Source organism: Phascolarctos cinereus, unplaced genomic scaffold (assembly GCF_003287225.1).
Source record: "Phascolarctos cinereus isolate Bilbo 61053 unplaced genomic scaffold, phaCin_HiC Scaffold_726;HRSCAF=1367, whole genome shotgun sequence".
Lineage (NCBI taxonomy): Eukaryota > Metazoa > Chordata > Mammalia > Diprotodontia > Phascolarctidae > Phascolarctos > Phascolarctos cinereus.
This window is the reverse complement of record NW_027556098.1, coordinates 138,810,479-138,822,701: the sequence shown is the minus strand read 5'-3', so window position 1 is coordinate 138,822,701 and position 12,223 is coordinate 138,810,479.

The window sequence follows — 12,223 nt, the reverse complement described above, 5'->3', positions numbered from 1 at the left end:
AGCCTAGTTGATAGAACATGAGCCAAATTTTAATCATTACACATAGAATTATAAATTTAGAGCTAAACAGGATCTTAGAAGACTAGTCAGGCACCCTCTAATTTTACGTATGAGAATACTGAAGGTGACAGAGTCATGTAGCTTGCCCAAGATCATATCAGAAGCATGTACCTTCAAACCCCAGGTATTATTCACCCAGGAGACAAGTGTGAGGGAAGGGGAGAGATTATAAGCAAAAAAAATGGTTTATGAGAAGCCACCAAATTTAACCTGATCCATGTAAACCTATAACCTTCAGTTCTGAGCCACTGGTTATACTGGTTACCTAGATGCATGAATAGTGAACCTTTCCACAGTGTCATCATTAAATATGAAGGTCAATGATATGTTTTATTTACCTGGATTTAATGATGCCTTTAATACATCAAGGCAGGGATTGCAGACATTTTTATGTTTTTATCTTGTGAGGTCAAAACTCATCTTTTAAAATTATCCTTTCAAAAGAGCTTTCACATCAAAATTACAAGATATATCTTTATATTCATAAAAGGGCTATTTTTTTCTGTCCCTCTAAGGGCATAATCAGGTTTCCCTCTTTTTATTATATGAATTATGTATCTAAGCAGGTAAAACAAACCTGATCTACAGTTATCCAAAAAAGAAATTTGCCTTTTAAGTGGTCAAATTTAGGAAGAATATATTTGAACCTTTTTTATTCCTCTCCTAGTGCTGCTTCATGCTCTCCAGATTTCACCAACATGCTTCAGTAGCCTTCTCACCCTGGAATATTATTCTGACCCTGAGGTCCCTTTCTCCCTTTACAAAGTTCCTCCTGGAACCTCCAGTGTGTGGAAGAGCATCTTTTGATCTTGTCCTGGCTCTGCTTCTGAATTTCCACACTTTGTTGCTGTAGATACCATCGTCCCTACCCTAGATTTCATATGTTGTCTTGGGAAGAGACTATCATTTTTTTTTCATGTATTTGTATCCCCAGCACTTAGCACAGGGTCTGGCACATAGTAATACTTAATGTTTGTTGACTAGCAGTCATCTTCACTATTTTTGTATTTCTAGCCAACTAGAAATGTATTTGCTATCCCTAAGATAAACCACAGAATATGACATTATTTCATTGTTGTAGTTTTCAAAGAAGTATGTTATCAGTTCATCTGAATGTCTAGTCTTCTTGACCAAAAGAACAAGAGTCATATGAATCTTTCTGTAAAGCTTTTACAAATATAAGACAATCCCATAAACCTGGCCCTAAACCTCATCATTTATATGTGAGATGAATGGGTAAGTTGTAGCTTGAGTATGCTATGCTGTGCTATGTTAATTTACCTTGAAAGTGGTGCCTAGGGGTAGATGTCAAGGAAAATTTGTGTTTCTGAATTTCTACTGTATAGCAAACCATTTTTCAGAATTCTAATAGGGTTTTGAGCAAAACTGTTCAGGACTAAATGCTAATATTTGGTCTTCAATTCTGCTTTCTTGCACATTTTCACTCAATCTAACTTTTTTTTTGTTTTGAATCAATTTAAATTTTAAGTGACATGTTTTATTCTTATATAACCTTCATTTCCAAGTTTATTCCTTACCACACCTTAGGAAAGAAAACTATTATTTTAACAAATAAAAATTAAAAAAACCAATTCAGCAAGATACTTTAACATATCAACTGAATCTGAAAATACATCCCTACCTATAAGTAGACAACAAAGAAAAAAAAAAGGAAAGTGAATTTTCTCCTTTCTTTTGTGGAGCCAACTTGATCATTTTAATTTTGTAATGTTCAATTTCATGTTGTTTTTTATCATGAACCATCTTCAAAACAATTAAAGAACTTATAACTGCTCAGTAAAAAAAAATAATCTTCAATTTTGTTCTTCTTATTCTTGAACTGCAATTTTATTCATATCATTTTTACATAATCAATATCTTCTTTAGTATTCCTTTCCCTACCCTCTCAGAGAGCCATTCCATAAAATAAGTAATATTTTTTTTAATGAAAAGGGAGAGAAAACTCCTGCAAAACCTGACAGACACATCAAAAAGTGTCAAAAATGTTTGTACCTCCCACCTCTGGCAAGGAGTGAGCAGAGGCATTTTGTGAAACTTTTTCTTTGGAGCCATGCTTAATTGTATTTTTTGCAACATTTGTGCTTGAATATTGTGATTGCTTCTCCTTTCCTATTGACTTATATTGTAATAATCGTACTGATTTTATTTTTGGTTCTGCTTATTTCACTCTTCATCTGTTCATGTACAGCTTTCTAGGCTTCTCTGTATTTATATTGTTTGTCACTTACTGTAGCATAATAATTTCCAGTTTTGTCCAAGTATAATTTGTCCATTCCCCAATAGATATCTAACCACTTTGTTTACTTTTTTCTTTTTTTTTTCTTTATAGGAGCTTTCTTCTTAACAATGATCTCCTTGTGGTGTAAAACTGATATGGGACCTTTGGGTCAAAGGCATGGATAATTTAGGCACTTTATTTGAGTAATTCCAACTTGTTTTCCAAAATCATAAAATTTTGTTTTTAATATGGCATTGAGAGGTTTCTGTGAATCTGTTACTAAGAATGATCTGACTTCATGTTTAGCAAATAGCAGGAACTTAATAGATCATTACTGATTAAATGAATAAATAAATTTACATAACCATTTTAACTGATTTGTCCAGTCAGTATGATATAGCATATTTGGAATTAGAAGTCCTGTCTCCACATTTCAGTACTGTCTGTGTTACTTAAAACTGCTTTGCCTAAGTACCTTTACACACACACACGCACACACACACACACACACACTCAAAAAAAACCCCTCTGGATATAATGTAAAGGACATTAAATTTAGCTTCAGAGCATCATAGCCTTAGAACTTAAAAAGATCTTGGAGGCCATCTGGTCCAACATTCTACCTTTTGTTTTTTCTTTGCTTGTTTGTTTTTACATATGGAGAAACTGAAGCCTAGAGAAATTTAGTAACTAAGCCAAGGTTACACAGATGATAATAGAAAAGTTAGAATTTGAACTTAGGTCATCAGATTCTAAGATATGCCCTCTTTCCATTGTAGTACATTGCTTCCTTATCTTTAAAGCTGAATCTGCAGTTTGCCAGTTGGGAGATCTCAGGAAAATCAATCTCTCTGGGCTTCAATTTAATCACGTATATAATGAAGGGTTTAGGTTAGATAACAGGTTATTTCAAAGCCTGTAGACAGGTGGCATCATCATGTTAATCTTTCTTTGTTTTCCATCCTGTATTTCAAAGAGGACCAATGACATCATAGGGTGATGATTTGCCTGTGCAATGGATTTAAATGAGGTGGAGCTGCACAAAGTTGTCAGCTTCACTCTTTCTTCCAGTGTCATGAAATTCTGTAGCAAGACAAACGTCAAGAACACTGGTCATGGCCCAGGATTCAGTGAAGGACCTTCTGACCAAGCTCTAAGCACTTTACATCATGCTTCAGCTAACTTTCATGGTGTTGAAACAAATTGTTCTTTTCTGCTTATTCCTCAGAGAGAAGTCTTCACATGCTTGGGATAGACATCCCCCTAACTTTAGCTAACACAATAATAACTGACATTTATTCCATACATTTGAAAAAATAAGTTTTGCAAAAAACCACTTTTATATGTAATATATGATTCTCACAATATCTCTGCGATGGAGATAATATAGATTTTGTTTCCATTTTGCACATAGGGAAACCATGCTGTGATATACTGTCTACTATATAGTGATGAGTACATGATTTACAATTCTGTGAACATACAATTATTCAGTTCAAGTGGGGGCATTCAAAGCCATTTCCCTCTTCACTTGAAGGTGAGTGCTAATTGAGTTATCAGCAGAGATTTTGTAGATAGAATATGTATATGGATAGAATGTGTATACGTGTATATACAGACATACACACATATATAATATATATATATATGCATTATATGTAATACATTTTACACATGTATGAGTTGCTTTTTTCCCAGTCGATGTAGACGCTGTTTTGATTAATAAAACACGAGGTCATTTTAAAGTACTATTGAATTCATAATAGGTTTGTCATCATGTGTTTTTTCCTAATATTTTAGGGGTTATGTGAGGGAGTATTAATTGTTTTTCATTTTAAAATTTCCCTCATGAGAATTATAATAAGCTTTATATAGCTTCGAGGTTCAAAAATTAATTTATATCTATTATCACATTTTATTATCAGGACAACCCAGTACTATTAGTATTTTGCAGAGAAGAAAACTGAGGTCACATGTTTTGCCAAGTGTTAGACAAGTAACAAGCTTCTAATGCAGGCTTCATCTCCTGATTTTAAGTTTAGCGTTCTATTTACTCTCCCATGCTTCTCAGACATGAAAACATTAAGATGATGTTTAGGGTCTCTTCTCAAAACAGGAAGATCCAATGACCTCCATGAATGTCAGTTTGCTGATCTATAAAACATGGATAAAAAATGTCATTTTAGTCCACCTCATAAGGTTATTACGGTGATAAAATTAGATAATCTATGTGAAAGCAAGTTGTAAACAGCAAAGTGCTAAAAAAAAAACCCAAGGATTATTATTGTTCATTGTTATTTGAAATAGATTTAACCAGTGATCTGAATGGGGGAGTAGATGTAGCTGAGATATAATTTGGGCATAATTACTCTCTTTCTAAGGAGAACATAAAATGACAAGTGACAGCAATAGCTGGTGTTATCCAATCCCACTGAATGGGATCCAATGATGACATGACAGATCACCCTGATTACACACTGAAGATTTCATGTGTTTCTTTGACATGGCTAATGGCATCTATCATCAGGCTTCTTGCTGGCATTTGAGATTCTGAGTGTTAATGCTTTTAAAGGAGCCATCAAATACCTAGATGCTTTCAACTGACTAGGAAGTAAATTAGTATCTGTCATTTGTTTAAAGATTAGTTCTTAGTTAATAAACTGCAAATTGCAAAGATGGGGTCTTATATCATGCTGGGTTGCCAGATGACTTGTATGGACACATTGAAGAAGAAAATTATGCTGAATTCAATTATTTGCAGGATTTAGAAATATGAAATAAAAGCCTTAAGAGGTTAAGCAAGGAAGAATTTAATAGATAATTATTGAATAACTGCTGCTTACATAAGGTTGAAATGCTATCATTCTCCCTCCTAGAATTTATTAGTGTTGCCTCTCTACATATACAAATTCCACCTGTTCTTCAAATCCTAGCTCAAACTTTGCTTCTTGGTGGCAGTCTAAGTGGATCACTGGATATAGTGCTGGACCTGGATTCCAGATCTGAGTTCAAATATAGCCTCAGACATTTACAAGCTATGTGACACTGAACAAGTCATTAAACCTCTGCTTCAGTTTCCTCAGCTTTAGATGGAGATAAGCTCCTAGATCCCAGGGTTGTGAAGATCAAATGAAATATTTGAAAGTGCTTAACATAGTACTGGCAGATAATATATGTTTAATAAATGCTTCTTTTCTTTCTAGATAGTCTTTCCTGACCTGGAAACATGAAGTAATTCTTCATACTACATCCCACCATGATAAAGGCAGAAGGCTTGCAATTCATGTGGTACTTAAGAATCAATGTACAGATTTGTGACAACAACATAAAAATACATCTCAAACTTAAAATGTTTTTTATCTTTTATCTTATCTCACCTTCTTTGCAGAATACCTTTCCCTCCCTCTCCTAAATAGGGTGCCATCTCTTGTGAATTTTGTATAAGTATTTCACAAAGCTAACCAACACATGGCATTTCCCTATTGTTGACCTGAGCTTTGTTTCAATTTTGTTAATATTATTGACCTTTCTACTGCTTTCTATCTTATTCTCCTTGAATAGTGTAGTCTCCTTGAGGAAACAGAATTCAATTAAGCTCTACAAACTTTTATTAAGGTTAGGTGTCTAGATTATTATGAAAAAAAATAGTCCTTCCATTCAAGAAGTTGCTGCTGACTCCAATGTTAATAGTTATGGTTAATATAGTGCTTTAAAGTTTGCAATAAACCTCACAAGTGTTAGCTCATTTGATGCTCATAACAACCCTTGGAGTTTGGTACTATTATTATCTCCATTTTACAGATAAGGAAATTGAGACTTTCCAAAGGTCATAAAGCTAAGAAATATTGGAAGCTGATTTGAATTCAGTTCTTCCTGATTATGTGCCGGATCCACTGTCCACTAAGACACTTAGCTGACATTCTGAAAAGGAAAGTCACATCGTGAAAAAGACCTCAGAATCCATCTAGTGCAATTCAACCCATTCCTGAACAAGCATCTCCTTTAAAACCCAGCAAAGTTTCCTCCTGATTTTTCCTAAAGACCTCCAGTGAGAGAGAATCTGCTTCTTTGAGAAGCAACTTATTCTACTTTGGAACTACTTTTGTTATTAGGAAAATTTTCCTTACATCAGATCTAAATGTAGTTCTTTTTAACCTTTACTCATTGATCATTCCAGGGAACCAAACACAATACATACAAACCATCTTGCAGGTAATAGCCCTTTAACTCTCTGAGGAAGGCTTCCTTTCTGCCACCCCCAGCCCCTGTCAGTCATATTACAGATATTTTTAATCAGGCCTCACATAACAGTGGCTTAAAATCTTTCTTCATTCTGGCTGTCTTTCTCTGGACAGAAATAAGAGAATGAATGAATGAAAAATTATTAAGGACTTACAAAATGTCTAGAATTTAAGTAATACAGAAACAAAAAGCAAAGACAGTCTCTGCCCTCAAGGAGATTGTAAATAAAATGAGATAACATGCAGAGGAGAATGGTAGCTAAAGAAGAATGATTTAGGACATAGTATTGTTCAGATGGTAAATGAGGGGTGAAGACGTAAAGAGACACACCCTATCCAGGAATCAAGACAGAGCTGATGTGATTGAGATTAATATTTCCAGACCTGTGGGAAGGGATGCAGGATGGAGGAAGTGGAAAAGGGTGCCTATAGTATTCAGGAAGTTGGGGGATGGCCCGAAGAATGGAAGTAAGTGAAACATATAATGGTGGGAATTTTCCTGAAATTGTGGTCCAGGAGAGACAGTCATCAATCAAGAGAATGTAACCCTGGGTAGAAGCTTCTCCAGAATGGGAAGGCAGTTGGAATGATATGGTTAGATGATTGGAGACAAAGATGATGGGGTACTGGCCCACCCTGAGACCTTTGCCCCTTACCTCCAAAATAATTTGGGTCTCATTTGTTTGAGGGGGGAATGATGGGGTAGGGTCCCTGGGGAACCCCCCCCCCAACTCTAATTGACTTTCTCCTTTTCCCACTTTGCCAAGTCTTTCACCTGAGTCATCATCCCAGTAATCCTCTTAACTGGCCTTTCATTGTTGCAACTTTGTGGATTACCCCCATCCCCCAATTCTGTTATCTCTGATCCAGACCAACCTTCATTGTCTGTTATCTTCCCATCCTTGATCCTATCTGGACTCCATTCTATCTCCCAGTCACTCCCAGTCACATCAAGATCCTTACCAGACCATTCCTCCAGTCACCCCAAACTACTTGGTAATTGCTAGATCCGTCCCACAGTCTTTCTGTATATAAGATCCATCTTGGCCACCATTAAGGTGCTCAGATTCAATCTAGCTCACTTGACAATATGAGTGTCACAAATGTTCAGATTTCTCAAGAGTCTGGCCAATACGGCAAATCTCTAATAAACCTTGTCTTTGGCTAAAAGTAGGGTTGGGTTGAATTCATTTGGACAGGATGCGCATGTCACTTTTTTGGGGTCTCCAAAACCTCTAAACCTCAACAAAATGACCATCCTTTCATAATTAAATATATTGGCCCCATTAATAAAATGATGAAATTACCCAGAAATTATGTCTTTCAAATCTTTTAATCACTACATTCCTCATAGAGCAGAGGTTCCTGTACATTGTAACATTTAATATATACTTATTATTTCAAAATCATTTTTTATAGGCACACAAGTAGATAACACTGGTACCTGTATTTCCTTGTTATGTTTGTATGTGAGGATAAGGAAATACAGGTATTAGTATTATTTATACTCAAAGACAGTTATTGTTCAGCATATAAAGCACAGGATAACAACCTCGGAGAGGGAAGGGTCCTTAGAAGTCATCTGGTGTGCCCTCATAACAATTACAGAAATGGAGAAACTGAGGCCCACGGAAGTTAAATAATCTTCTCAAGTTCGCACAAATAGTAATTGTGGATGTGAAATTTAAACCCAGGTCCTCCAATTTGAATGCCAGTGATCATTCAAGCTATAGCATTCTAAGAATACCCAGGGTTTGAATCCTGACTCAGTCACTTAATAGTTGTGTGATCTGGGCCAAGTCCCATAAATTGTCTGGGCCTTGGTTTTCTCATCTGTAAAAATGAAGGCAGTTAGATGACATGATCTTTAAGATTTCTTCCTCCTTGAAAACATGGTCCTATGACCTGTGCCCCGAAGCCCACAAATTCATATATTTGGTCAGAATTTTCAATGTACTCTCTGGGCATTAAGAAACGTCTTTAAGAGCCCCTCTAAAACACTGCCCATGACCATAATAGTACTTGGGAAGAGATATGTGGAATGGAATAACAAATACAAATGATTACAAAGTGCTTTGTCAATATAGAAGGTAATATAAATGTTAAACAATAATAGTAACGATATGTTGATGTAAAGAGCACTGATGCATAATGCAGCAGTTATAGCTTTACTCCTAGCAGCTAGGGAGCTTCATCATTGTGAAAAGAAGGCCAATTTTGCTCCACTCCTTGTTTTATATGCCATAAATCCTACAAAGCTTCTCAGAGCTGAATGAGTCCTATGAATAGACAGGGTAGAATGGTCTGTGTGACTTGAGGGTTGTTAGAAGCCTGGCTTGCTCAGAAGGATATCTTTGACTTGGAATTTCCAACATTAGGCTTCATAATGTGTCAAAAAAAAATAATTTTGGATGGTATTTCTTCAGGAAGGTATTTTTGAAAAACACATTCTACCAAATATATTACCACATTGAGACCCTCTCTAAATAACAATCATAATAACAACAACTAACATTTACATAGTACTTTAACATCAACAAAGCATTTTCATCTCAGTGACCTCAGGGAAAGGCAATACAAACACTATTATGTTCATGTTTTTTTTTTCAGATGAGGAAAAGGAAGCCTATAGAATTTTGAGGACCTTGCCTCTAGTTATTGCACTAATAATAATATTATCTAGAATATGAATAGTACTTGAAAGTTTGGAAGATACCGAACACACATTATCTCATTTGATCCTTACAATAATTCTTTTGTTACTTATTTAAATTTATTTATTTAAATATTAAATTAAATATTTATTTGAATATTAAATTATTTACATTATTAAAGTATTATTTGATATTAGATCCTTTTTACAGATAAGGAAATTGAGGCACAGACAGATTAAGTGACTTACTCAGCATCACATAGTTAGCAAAAATGTGACAGGATTTGAATTCTTTCTCCCTGTCCTTCCTCCAAGTCTGCCATTAGCTCCACTATGCTACATAACTGTATCTAGCTGATTCAAAGCTCTTTTTGTGACATCATGCTTCCTCACTGATTTATCATTTTTCCTTGTTGGCTATAAGACTATATTCTCCACAATGAAAAGGACCATGCAAATTGATCTTTGTATCTCATTCCAGTACCTTGCACTAGGCTGTTCTGTGAGTATCAAACTAGTACAGATTATCAAAGTTTATTCAATTGATTCAAAATTAATTCATACCTTTAGCCCTAAAAATATTACATACAGAAATGGACAGTTTTACTAGGGCATGAAAAAAATTATTGAATACCTGGATGGATCAATGCAGCATGAGAGTGTTTTGCTAGAAGGTCAGTAAGGTAATAGAACTATGTAGCCATCTGAAGTGAAATGGGCACTGAAAAGCAGAAAGAGAGAAAAGAAGACATAGGGGAACCTAACATTGTATAGTGACTGACCATTGATAGGCGCTGAAGGAAAAAAGAGGGTACTAACATTTATTAAGTTCCCACTATGTACCGGGTACTGTGCTAAACACTATACAAATATTGTCTCATTTGATTCAGAAGGCCAAGGTTATGGAATTATATTCAAGAATATCCAGCAAAAAACCATAATCCTGCGGAGATGGGGAAAGGGTTTTTAATGAAATACAAACATTCCTGATATAAATATATAAATAAATTATAATAATATATAAATAATAAATATATATGTATCAATTCCTGATAAATAAAACATTCTAAACATTCCCGATGTAAAGCCCAAACTAGCAGAAGTGTTTATCTAGCCACTGTTAGTGATACTGAAAGAATATAGTAGATAAAATATACCTCAGTATTGAAGTACAAATTTCCAAAAGAAGATATATGTGTGTATGCATGTAGCTGCATGCATGTTATGTGTGTACATATGTGTGTATATACATACACATATGTACATACATATACAAATACATATATACACACATATGTGTGTGTATTAAAAGGGAAATGACTGGACTCTGCAAACTATAAGCCATACTTTAATTCTTGTCAAAATTGTAAATTTCTTTTTTATTAAAAGAATGTATGACTGGTGGCACAGTGTATAGAGCACTGGTTGTTGTAGTATCAAATGAGAAATTGTAAAAAATTTACTCTGCATACAGTTGTCATATATTAAGGGATATATAAATGCATATTCCTATTTCCCCTTCCTCTTTATTGATAGACACATGTATGATCCATTACTTCTGCTATACTTGAAGTTTTTCCATCTCTGTAAGAATTATCAGAGTTTAATCCATTGGCACAAAGTAATCATAAATAAATGTGAGAAGGGAGGAAGAGATTAAGTTAATCTCTTACATATAATACTGTGATAAAGCTATCAATGTAAGCAATATACTTAGACATAAATGGAAACTACATGACATATATAAAAACGAACGAATTGAGAAAACATTACTAAAAAAAGGTAATAACTGCATAAAAGAGGAAAGACATATGAAAATTTGGGGAATGAAGCTGAAACTGTCCTCAGAGGGAAAAAAATATGTCTCACAGAACAAAAATTAAAATGAAACACGTAATTAAATGAAACATATTGAAATGAAAAAAATTATGTTTCTGAAACAAAATTTAAAAAGAAAGGATTGATTAAATAGAATGTACAATTAAAAAGCAATCAAATGAGAAAATCATCACATTATCAACATTCTTGAAAAAGTAAAAAGGAAGGTATCAGGGAATCAGAGGAGCAATAGGAAAAATGGCTATAGAAGTGGTAAGGCAAATTAGGTGATTTTGAAAAGACAAAATCAATAAAGCACTAGCTAAGCTGATCAAACAACAGAGAATAATAGAGAATATAAAAAAAATCAGCCAAACTAAAAGTAAGTGAAGATGTTAAATTCACTACAAAAGAAAAGAAATCCTCATAAACAAGACAATACACAATTATATGCCAGCAAAATTAAGGATTCAAAGGAAATTTATGATTATCTAAAAAAAATAAATGAAAAATTAACAAAACAAGGCTTTTATAGATCTAAAAATCCAATCACAGAAAGAGAAATTGAGCAAACCATAATGTGTGTGTAAAACATATGTGAACTGATGCAGTGACTTGTACAGATCTATGAGAACATTGTATACAGTAACTGCAATGTTGTAAGGAAGATAAATTGTAAAAGACTTAGTTACTCTAATAAAGAACATATATGTATATATATAGATATATATATACATATATATATATATATATGTATGTATGTATGTATCTATGTATTCCCTTTGTACATTCGTACTTCAATATTGAGGTACATATTTTATTCACTATAATCTTTCTGTGTCTCTCAGAGTGGTTCAACAAACACTTCTGCCAGTCTGGGCTTTTCATCAGAAATGTTTGGAAGTCCTCTATTTCTTTAAAAATCAACACACACAAGGAAAACCTTCCAGGCATGGGGGACAGCCAGAGAAAATAACTGGCACCTACAGAAGTATTGTACTGGTACATCCAGGAAGTCTGTGTCACTGGATTGAGGATAATGTGGTGGAAAGTAAGGGTATAAGAAAACTGGAAAGTTGGGAGAGGACTAGATTATAAAAGGCTTTTCCTCTTAATTTATTTTTGTTCCATTAATATTTGCCAATTACAAGTAAAAATATTAACATTCAGTTTTAAAACTTTTGAGTTCCTAATTCTCTCCCTCCCTTCCTC